Source organism: Passer domesticus, chromosome 3 (genome assembly GCF_036417665.1).
Source record: "Passer domesticus isolate bPasDom1 chromosome 3, bPasDom1.hap1, whole genome shotgun sequence".
NCBI lineage: Eukaryota > Metazoa > Chordata > Aves > Passeriformes > Passeridae > Passer > Passer domesticus.
In genome coordinates this window covers 35,826,867-35,837,676 of record NC_087476.1, presented here as the reverse complement: position 1 = coordinate 35,837,676, position 10,810 = coordinate 35,826,867, and the positions used below count along the sequence as shown (strand labels likewise).

Genomic DNA, 10,810 nt, shown 5'->3' with positions numbered 1-10,810 from the left:
CCCTATTCCTTAATAGGAAGGATTTAGGGGAGTTTCTGAGTGAAATTATTCTCCACTGTAATTAATTATTTTGGAGGCATTTAAAATGCTTCTGAAAAAAAAAATCATACACGAGCTCTAGGATATGCAGAGAAGTGATAGGGAATAAAAAAGTGAGATTTTCTGTGAAAAGATGGAGATAGAGAGAGAAACCTTGGTGTTTTTAACTATGGGAGTAGAGTAAGATTTCTTTATTGGTTTGATGGTGAATTCCAAAACAGCAGCATACTGTCAGCTCTCACTGTCAGCTTTGAAAGCCCAAAGATAGCAAAAGCATTAGACACAAATCACATGGCACACACTCAGTCCCACCAAAATTTCTGTCTTTATGGGACTCCAGATAACTAAAGGGAAATGATCTGCTTTTATTGTGCATATGGAAGAACCACTGCCTAAAGACAGCTTGAAGAGTGATGGCAAACAGTTGAAGGCCACTTACTGAAGGAGCTGAAAGCACAGAGTGAACAAACTCACCTTTGCCTCCTTCAGGTGTTCATAGCCAAAAACTGGGTGCGGCTTTCAGCCTGGTTTTGGGGTATGTGGGACGCACTAAAAGAGGGTAACCAACCCATTGTATGAAAATAGAGGTGAATCACACACTTTCCAAGCATGTTACTGAATACAATACCACTGTAATACTCCAAATACTCTTGTTCTTTTTACAGGAACTATTTGTCCTTACTCGATCCATTAAACAACTTTATATGGGAGGGATTATTCTAGATATTTCTTCCACTCTTCCTTCACTCTTCATGTGCTTCAAATTGATTCATGCTCCATGGCAGTTCCTGCAATTAAAAAAATGGAGGAGAAAAATAGCTGTCAGACTAAAAATAACAGCTTATTAAATACTGTTTAATATCCATACATTAATATCCCAGTTGCTGTAGCCAAAACTGTGACTCCCAACAGATCATTGTGCATTTTACTTATGTTCCAAGAATAGGGTTCAGTCCACATAACTCCAGCTGTCTCAGGTCACTCAGTGACTGCAATGGCTATTTTGATATTTAATGGGGATGAATAGATACCAGGAAACATGGATGCAGCCCACCTGAAAAGTCTGAGACCTATGTGAATTGCCCTCTGAAAATGCTCCCTTATCCACTGAGTGCAGAACGAGGCTTAGGGGCAAGCTTAGCCCTGATACTTGGATTTAAGTAAAGTATTAGACAAGAAGAGCATGGCTCTCAAGAGTGGCATGTTTGTGCTAGTGTGACAGAGGTGCTAAACAGCTGTATCAGCACCTTGGGCACCTTAACTCTCTTTCAACCCATTACATACACCCCCACCAAAATCACCATCCATGTACATTGGTGTAAATTTGGGAACCTCTTCACTTCTCTCCCACAGCTCTATGCTGTTTTTATCCTCTGCTTTAAGACATGCTGCTGCTGCCAGCTCCTTACTTGCAATCAATCTTGTCAGTCCCCTCTGCTGCCCAATGGAGGATGGCACAAGGCTGATGGTTTGTCTTTTCCACTGCCTCCAGAAACATCTTAAGCTTTGCAAAAGGAGATGAATATGAATGTCCCTTCAGCTTTCATTCCTGAGATCTCTTGGTTCCAGCTGCAAACAAACAAGCAGAGGGCGACTCCAGTGCATTGTCTGTGATTGCATGTGTGTTTTATCTGTTGTATATATCTGATAATGGACAGATATAAAAGAGAGATATACTTTAATATGAACACTAAAATAAAAACTTAACAAGTTTATTATAAAGATCCCCATATGAGATGATCTGTGACTGTGTCAGTCCAGGTGCAAAGGTCTGTGCAGCTGTGATCCCTTTGACATCTCACTGAATCTCCTTCCTTCAGAGGCAGCAATTTCTGGAGCTTTCAGGCAGTCTGACTTTTTATGTACACCCCACCCAAGAGGAATGAGGTGGCCATTTCAACCTAGGTGCCATGGCAGGTATGATAATATAACTTTGTGATTCAGAAATGGCCATTGTTCATGAGGCTTAAAAAATCCCAACAAGCACACATGACTGCGTGGAGACCTTGAAGTTGAATGACGTGCACATTTTATATTAAAATCAAACTCCAAACTTGCTTTCAGGCTCTCAACCTTGAGAAGGAGGCTACAGAAAACATGAGAAAGTAGAGTGCTTCTTTGGGACTTTTGCTATTTGTGGTAAAAACCAATGCATTTGAGAAGCAGCAGATGAGTTTTTTGATGCTCTTGAAATTTCCACTACTTCAGCATCTGATTTTTCTGAAGAGACCTGACCATGAAGTACTTGCAAACATATCAGGCAAGCAGACAGTTGGTCCTTCACAAAACCTTGAGGAATGAAACATCACAAATATAATGTGATTTTGGAGAACTGGAAACTCTACAAAGCAAGTGTCATATGCACCATTGCATTTTTGAAGAGCTCAGCATGCAGTTCTTCCTGTGGCAAATGGATTTACTGTAGTGCTACCAAAATGCTGAAGATAAAGTAAATGCAAAGGTATTAAAAAACTGGAACATATATAAATAAGAGAAGAAAGAAAAAATCTTGGTCCAAAAGATTGTTTTTTACCAAAAAGATGAAAATAAATGTTTGAAAAAGCACTGAACTCCCTGTGAACAGCGTTCAGAAAGAGAACAGGAGCAAGCATTAAGGACAGGGGTGTTTTGTGAACTGGCAAGAAGGTATTGGCATTTAATCCTTTACTGTTTTAAGAGTAGAAACATTCGTAACTTATTCTTTTTTAACCTCCAGCATTTAGAATTTCAAACTGGTCATAGTCCAGATCCATTACTCAAAATGGACATGAGTGAGTTTGCTCTCTGAGTAAAGAGACCAGTTCCAGCCAGAGAGCAAGGAGGTAAAACTCATTCAGCAGTGATCAATGCAAAACAGTGCCACAAATCACACTGGAAAGGAAAGAATAAACTAGTCAATGCTCTTTCACAGTTACCACAGCATTTAGATTTCTTTTTATAAGTTAAAATAGTCAGCTTCTAGGACAAACAAACAAACAAACAAAAAAGGAAACCATCCAGGACTGAATATTTTGATCAAAATTCTCAGAATTCCTACTCTTAAAATAAATTGTTGACAACACTCCTTATTCAGCAAGGCATGCTTTACCACCTGAACTGAAAATACCTACAAATAAATAGGATTGTGCTAGCCTGTATCAAGACTCTATATGTATTGATACCACAACAAAGTAAACTTTCCCCAGCGTAAATTAAAGCCTTACAAAACTAATATGCAAGGTACAAGTAATAACATAGAAAGATGTTGGCCTATAATGAGATGCTGTGTGCAAGTTTCTAAAGACACTTCTATGTAACATTTTTAGAAATGTTTCCTTGTATGCATATAACCTGATTCAAGGAGAGTCATATAAGACTGCCACATGTTGTTGCATCATAATGAGATGTCATTGTTGTACCTTTTCTTGTTGCTATTACTTTTAAAACCATGCGTGGTCAGTGGCTGTAATGTGCAAACACATTGAAATCTGTGCTGAGATTCACCACTCACAAAAGTCGATGTTGAAAGCAGTTTGAGTCTAATATTGAGTAAATATTGAGTAAATATTTGGCAAAGAAGCAGGACCGAAAAAAATTTTGGAAGTGCCAGCCCCTAAAAGTAGAATTTGAATGAATGTGGAGAATAAGTGGCAAATGCTCCTAATGACAACAGATGGCAATTCACAAGTTGTGTTTTATTTGACTGAAATATAGATGATTTTTTAAAGCTGCCTCTTTCTAGAAGACAACAGGTTCGGGAACTTTACCTAACATCTTTTTTTCCAATAAGATATTAAACCTGTACTAATAATGAAGGGTTATTTTCTGGTGCAATTTTGGTATTTACTGTATTTGGCACTGAATGAAATTGTAAAAACAACGTGTAAGGCAATTTTTCTTTCAGTCTACCAAATGAGATACTCAAACAAAACCATCCAGTTATCCAAGAGTCACTCTTTTTGTTCTTAACTTTGATCTCAATCCCTTTGTTTCTGTGTCTCCACCTGCTCACTTTGGGAGTTTGTGCCCTTGAGGTCTTTCACTCTGACTCATTGGACTTTGAAAGCACAGCCCTTTTAGCAAGACCAAGCGCAGCCTCGAATAGAAAGTGTTTTATGCTAATGCTCCATCTGTGAATTAGCTTGGCTTTTCAGAAAATCTAAGTATGTCCATTATCCGCAGGCCATCTTCACCTGGCTCCCATTTAAGGAAGAGGTAACTCAGTGTTAATCCATGAATTATCCTCCAGGACCATTTAAAGCCATGGTAGGAATCAGTCTTCAGAGCATCTTTTGGACAACGTTTCTACCTGATCATCTGTAACTCATTCTCCTCCCTAACTCTTCTGCTGTAACAACAGGGAGCTGCCTGGTAATAGAGAGCTCACAGCGAGACATCAGATGCATCTTTCCACTCACTGCCACTGTGCTCACACTGTTAATATTGTAATAGCTAGTACACAGCATGCCAGCATCAGACAACAAGGAGAATTAATTATCACAGGCTTTGGGGCTTTGAATCACATACTATCTACTAACGTTTTGTCTGGAGCAAGCAAACGCTTGATAGAAGTCTCAGGCATATCATTAAATCCCAAGGACACATTTTGAGGGCAGTCCTTCAGTAGCAAGTAGAAAGGTGGCTTCTTTGATAAGCCAGTTAAAAGAGAAAGAAAGAAAGATCGATCCAGGAACGTTCCCTATTCAGCCAGCACCCCTGGAGAGCAGAGCAAAGCAGCCTCTCGTGGGGGCTGAAAATGAAGCGATTTCACAGCCCTGGTGTGACACTGCAGCAGCCGATGGCGTGGTGACCCCTGCTGATGAGCACACACATTGCAAACACTTGGCTGGTGGAGGCTGGCTCACATCTGCATCCAGCCCGTTTTTTGTCCCGTGTCTGATCCCACAGGCTGCTTCCAGCGGTACAGCTCTGCCGAAAGCACTTTGCCAAGGGCACTGCAGAGCCCCAGCCGCCCCTCTCAGCCTGGGCTGGCTGCACCACTGGCTGGCCATGGCAGGCTCACTTGCTCTCTAAATTTAATGCCAACCCCTTTTTTATGGACTGCAGGTTGGACCACGACTGTGTGAGGGAGGACATTATATTCATTTGGACATAACATTCAGTGATAGACACCTGCTCTTTACAGTGAGCAAAGGGCTTTTCTCATTGCAGTTTAAGTCTTTGGCTTGCTCCCCAATTAATCTATTCTAGTTGTTTGGAAATGACACCTGGGGAATATATCTAAAAAAAGAGCAGAGCTCAGAAACCAGGTTGGAGTGTTCTAACTACTGATTCAAACCTGAAAGCAAAGATTCATTCAACCCCACTCTTTCATGTACCCTCATGAATTTCCACAAACTGGAGAGCTATGTCCTTAACCATATTTTCAGTCTGCATTTCTATATTTCCCTCCATTGGTGCAATGGTGGAGGAAAGGCAGCTTGTCACTTCAGTTACTAGTAGGTAGGGTTAACTTATATGCAGCTTTAATTATCTTCGGGCCCTGAAGTTCAGGATCTGTTTTCTGGCTCTACCAGTGATCCTCGCAATGACCTTTTCCAAGTCACTCCTCTGTTAGATCAAGAGTGCTGTAGTCTCATTCAGTCATGTCTGTTACCTCTCGGTGATAAGCTCTCTTTGGGTCTATGTTATAACCCTCAAGGCTTTTCCAAATTCTACCCACCCCAAAGAACAGCCTCAGATACACTGCAAAAACAAGACTTTAACAAGAAAGGATCAGTTTAATATTGACAGAATAATGAGGTAATACCCAGTTTTGTAACAGGACATTTTATACACATTTGTTAATTGGCATATATATGTATATAAACAGGATGAATGACCATGATGTTAAATCTCCTTGTGCCTCAAAATCTGATCAACAAAGCCTTCTCTTCCTGGCTATTCTATCTGCTCTTCAAGAAGCTTCCTTCATCATAGCAAAGCTCAGCAAGCAACAGGTACCAATTCTGCTGAGGACACCTTCTGTAAGTTAGTGTTTATCAAAGTTCATTCAACTAATATGAACAACATGGTGGTCTATAAGAGGCTTGCACTGAATTCCTTGCCAAAGGAGGTGTTATCTGAACAGCTGTACCTTCCCTACCAGCTGATTTCCCTAAGTGTCTCCAGTAATGTTTAAACCGTCTTAATTATTGTCTTTAGCAATCGCACAAGGAAAATAATTATTACAGTATTTATCTTTATTGCTTAAATGCTGATGGAGAGAGGCAAGATGCCTTTTCTTAATTATGTGACAATAATTAAAATTAATGCACAGTTTTCTATTGATTTAGATTTTTTTACTTTTTAAGGCCTCATCTTTTCTGCCTCATACGGCAGCTGGAAGGGAATGCACAGCAATAAAAATATGAGGGAAATTACAATTTTTCTGATTCAAATTAGAGTTGGAAAAGAAAAAGATTGCATCCAGTAATCATTAGAAATCATTTTACTGGTTAAGCTGTTATTATTATCAGAATCAAGCTGTCAGCAGCAGCAGATAACTCTGTGCATTCAGCTCTGCCTACAGCCTTTGAGGTGGGATCTGGGGGATCTGGACAGGAAGGACAGAAGCAGATGTGCAGAAATCTAGGAGAGTTGCCCACTCATCTGACTACCTGCCCATTCCCAGAGCACTTTTAATCTTGTCAGACTAACATTTTCCACTGGAAGACATTTCCCACCCAATATTTCTGCCCAGCACGAGGGCTGGGTGTTAGATGAGCTTTAGTCCTTGCAGGCTTCACTCACTGCCTAGCTCCCCTTGCTCCCTCTGCAAGTTATCAGGCACGTCTGACCTCCTGCTGCCGAGGCTGTTTTGTGGGGGCATTAGGGAGTGATGCTCTCTCAAAGATAATTATGGTGTGTGGTAGTGCAGAGCTGTGAAAGCAGTAGCAGCATCGCCTCTCCAGCAGCAGACTTCTCCAGAGAGTTGTATGCAAATGTAATTTTCATAGCTAATATGAAATCCTGCATTTGTAGCCTCCCTGTGGGCATCAGGGAGCCACTCACTTGGGTTTCTTACAATCATTTCTAAATATGTATATTTGATTTCAGAAGGTCTCATGCTTTACTGAGACCACAGGAAAATTCCTGATGGAAAAAGGACCAAAAGGACTAGGCTTGAGCTTGGCACTAGCTCTGAGCAGACAACTTTGCAGGCCCTGTTGAGCAGGGCAGGCAGCAGGACCTGGCCATCTCTCTGCTTGCAGAGAAGGGCAACATGCTGCACTCAGAATATTGTTTGTACTCTCCTAACTTTTAGAGGCACTGCCTTCCAAGTTTGTTGGGCCAGTGGTGACTTCTCATGTACATTATGCCCCGTCCTTTGAGATACTTGTAGAAGCTGTTGCATTGTTGCAGTGCAGAGATATTTCACACCTATTCAGGCATGTCAGTGTATTTTGGGGCAATTTTCCTATTTTTGCCATTTTTGTCATGGCAAGAACAGGCAAAGGCACTGTCTAACCTGTCAGGATACAAAGTCACACTGAGTCCAGAATCAGCGCTGGAGTTCAAACCCTGCCCAGGCCCATGGACACCAGGCACTCTGCCAGACCTCTGGCCCCTGCTTCTCAGTCCATCATTACTACCAGAATCAGGACAAGAAGACAAAGAACTCCAGGAAGAAGCAGGAAAAACTCACCTTTTCCAAGGTGTCCTGCTGGTGCTTTCCCTGATTGGAAAGACTGGGTGGACTGGGGTTTGAAAGGACTTTTTTGCCCTTTAACAAAAAACTTCATCACAAAATGCTGCACTTTCTGCTCCTCCTTTTGCTCTTTTGTCTTTGGGAAATTATTTTAGAGGAAAGTGGTAAATTTGATAGCTGCTCTTTATCCAGAATTGGTGGATGAAGCAATTCTTCTCTTTTCCTGAGAAAGGGAGCTGTGGGAAGAGCCTCTGGGACCAGGCAAGAGTTGCCCCTAGAGCACGTTACAGAACATTTTGTTGAGCATTTAGTGCACCTGCAAAAGGAGCTGTGCTATTTGAAGGGCTTTGAGCATGATGTGAGCTATTGCAGCTAGACAAGGTTTAGAAGTAGGCAGTAGGAAGTAGGAAGAAAACCAAAGTCAGCTTGAAAAAAGTGATCTGTCAGAGAAAGCTGAAGGGATATGCAGTGAGGGCACAGTGTTGGCTGGAAACAGTTCTTTGAAAAAGTGGAGAAAGGAGATGAACAGCCTCCAGGCATTCACAGTGACTGTCTTCAGCAAGGCACACATTTGCACACCTCACAAACTAAAGGGCAGCACCAAGCACTGCTCCACCACCAAGATCTTTCCCCCGAGGCAGGAGGTGACTCCTTCTCCTAAAGATCTCAACCTCAGGACTCACCCCAGGGCCACCCTACTTCCCTCTGGGGCTACAAGGGCAGGGAGGTGCCCACCCTCAGCAGCTGGTGGCCCACACTGTGATCCAACACTGGGAGCAGCCTGGCACCAGCAGTGACAACCCAGCTGTGAGACTGCCTTGCCCTGCTGCTCACCCACCTCCTCCTCTCCTTCTTCTCCATTAGCAGGACTGTGATTTTAGTCACTAATAAATGTCAAGACAGGTCTGGCTTGTGGGTGCCTTTAAAAATGTTTTATCCTGGTTTATATATGCCTAATTTGCAGGAGAAGCTGCAAATTAGACCAATTTAATTCTAATGAAGTAAATTTGTCCTATTTTATCCAACTTAGACTATTTTAAATGGCATGACTTAAATAAGTGTACCTGTGAGCAGACTACCTCTGTCAAATCAAGGAATCAGGAGTCACTGGTAATGCAGGGCACCAGGTTTCTCTGGCACGGAATGCAAATAATATATCCACAGAGTTATTTTTCACATTAAATATAGTCCTAATTGGTTTCCATAATTGGTTTTTGCTTGTTTGTTTGTTTCTAATTTACCACTTCTATGTCTGTATTAAAGCCCACATTGAAAGGAAAAAAATAAGAAAGCTTGTACACAGTGTCAGTTGGAAAACACTGCTGTTAACTGAAAATCCTATTTGCACATTCTCTGTTATGAGCAAATTCTCAGTGTTTAGGGTCCTACTGATCCTGAATAGAAATCTCCTGTTATGAGTCTATGATTACATTGTGCTTCCTGATACCAGTGTACATCCTACCAGCAAGATGCCATCCCATCTATGCCTTACAAAACCATAATTAGATTGTGCAGTGCTTCTTCCTACTGAATGAGATTGCTTTTATCAGAGTATCACTGACAGCCATAACAAATCCTCCCACCACTTGATTAGAATCATCAAAGAGTGAACTGTGATGGGCAGAAGATGAACTGATTAACTTCAGAGAGTTGCTGCCAAAAAAAAAAAAAAAAAAAAAAGTGGGGAAGGATTCTGGGGGAGTACGGCACCCTTGAGTACCTGTGCCAGCAGGGAGAGCAGGGAAAGGCTGGGAAGCCCAGTCAGGGGCTAAGGACTGAGGATGGTCAAGTGCCCTGTGGTCAGCCCAGCACTGACACCACACAGAGAGCTCTTTGGGGCACCAAGGGAATGGTATCCCATCCCACCATCCCACTTCCACCCAGTTTTCCAGTTGTAGGGCCATGCTCCCCTCTGACTGGCAGAGCAATCTAAGCCAGAGGAAAAAGCAGACATTTCCAGATGGATCATAACTGTCTCCTTAGAGATTTCTGGCACACCTGGCTTTTCCCCCAGGGAAGTTTGTTGTGCTGTGTTTTGGTTTTTCCTTGGTCTGTGTCTCGTGCTCATAAAAGTCAGAAAGAGAACATCTTTGGAGCCTATTTTGCCAGGAATTTAAATGTGTCAAGAGTAATCACACCCTTTTTTGCTCTAATTTTTTTAACAGAAAATGACATGAAGGAAGTTGAGGACTTCCACTTCACTAGAACACCTGCCAGAGACAGATTTAAGTCCCCCCAGTCCATCAGAGCATGTGCCTTGGTCACCAGCGGAGCATGTTGGAAGGCAGAGAAGATGTCTGACAACATAGCCACTGCTCACTTCCACGCCCAGCTGCCGCTCACCTCCTCCTTGCTGGTGGCATTTAAGGATCCAAGCTCACAGACCAGAGTGACCAATGTCAAAAATACCTTTCCCAGATGAGGCACCAAACGTGATGGGGACACAAGGGGGTGGGAGGCTGAGCCCCACATTTCCAGTTGCACAGGGAATTTAGGGGAGCGCCAATAAACAGAGAAGCAACAGCTTCTGTGCATGCTGGGGGCTGAAAATATAAGAGGCAGGAAGTGAAAAGAGAGTAAAAAAGACCTAGTGGGTGCTTTTTTCAAATAAAGACTATGGTGTAAAGAAATATATGAAATGCAGGATCAACAGCCCAGCATGGCCACTGCTACCAGCCAACTGCCCAGCATTTTAAGGCCACTCGCAGCACAACCTGGAAATCATGGATATAAAACACAAACTGTGCCTGTGGATTTCAACACTAAGATAGATTTTTTCCAATGTATGAACATTAATGCTTCTTTAAAGGAATGTGATGAAATTTCAAGAGAGGCTGAGAGAATGTGGTATTTGCAAGGTCTGTGCCTGAGAGCTTGCACACAAGGGGAAGAAGAGACAGAACAAATGTAATGAAGACACTTCTATCCCAAATGATTTGAAAAGTGTTTGTGCCAAGTCACTTGGAAAATCTTATGAAATTAAATAATTCAATGTAGAAAAAAGTTCTTTTACAAAGCAAAGAGGCGTGGGGAGGGAACAAGCTTTATAGACAAGATGGAAATGTGGACTAAGTATCAAAATAGATTTAAATAAATGAACAACCACTGTCAGACCATACTGCATTTTGTAGGTTTATCTGA

General features: G+C 42.0%; 1 long non-coding RNA gene across 2 annotated transcripts in view; it reads right to left on the bottom strand.

The window, feature by feature from the left end:
- Positions 1–244: 244 nt before the first annotated feature.
- LOC135296351 (uncharacterized) overlaps positions 245–10,810 on the bottom strand; it is a 65,060-nt gene continuing 54,494 nt past the window's right edge. For both annotated transcript variants that reach the window (XR_010358413.1, XR_010358414.1), the window contains exons 2-3: positions 1,449–1,608; positions 245–827 (exon numbers count right to left, since the gene is read on the bottom strand). This is a non-coding gene — a long non-coding RNA (uncharacterized LOC135296351). The remainder of the gene's footprint in view (positions 828–1,448; positions 1,609–10,810) is intronic.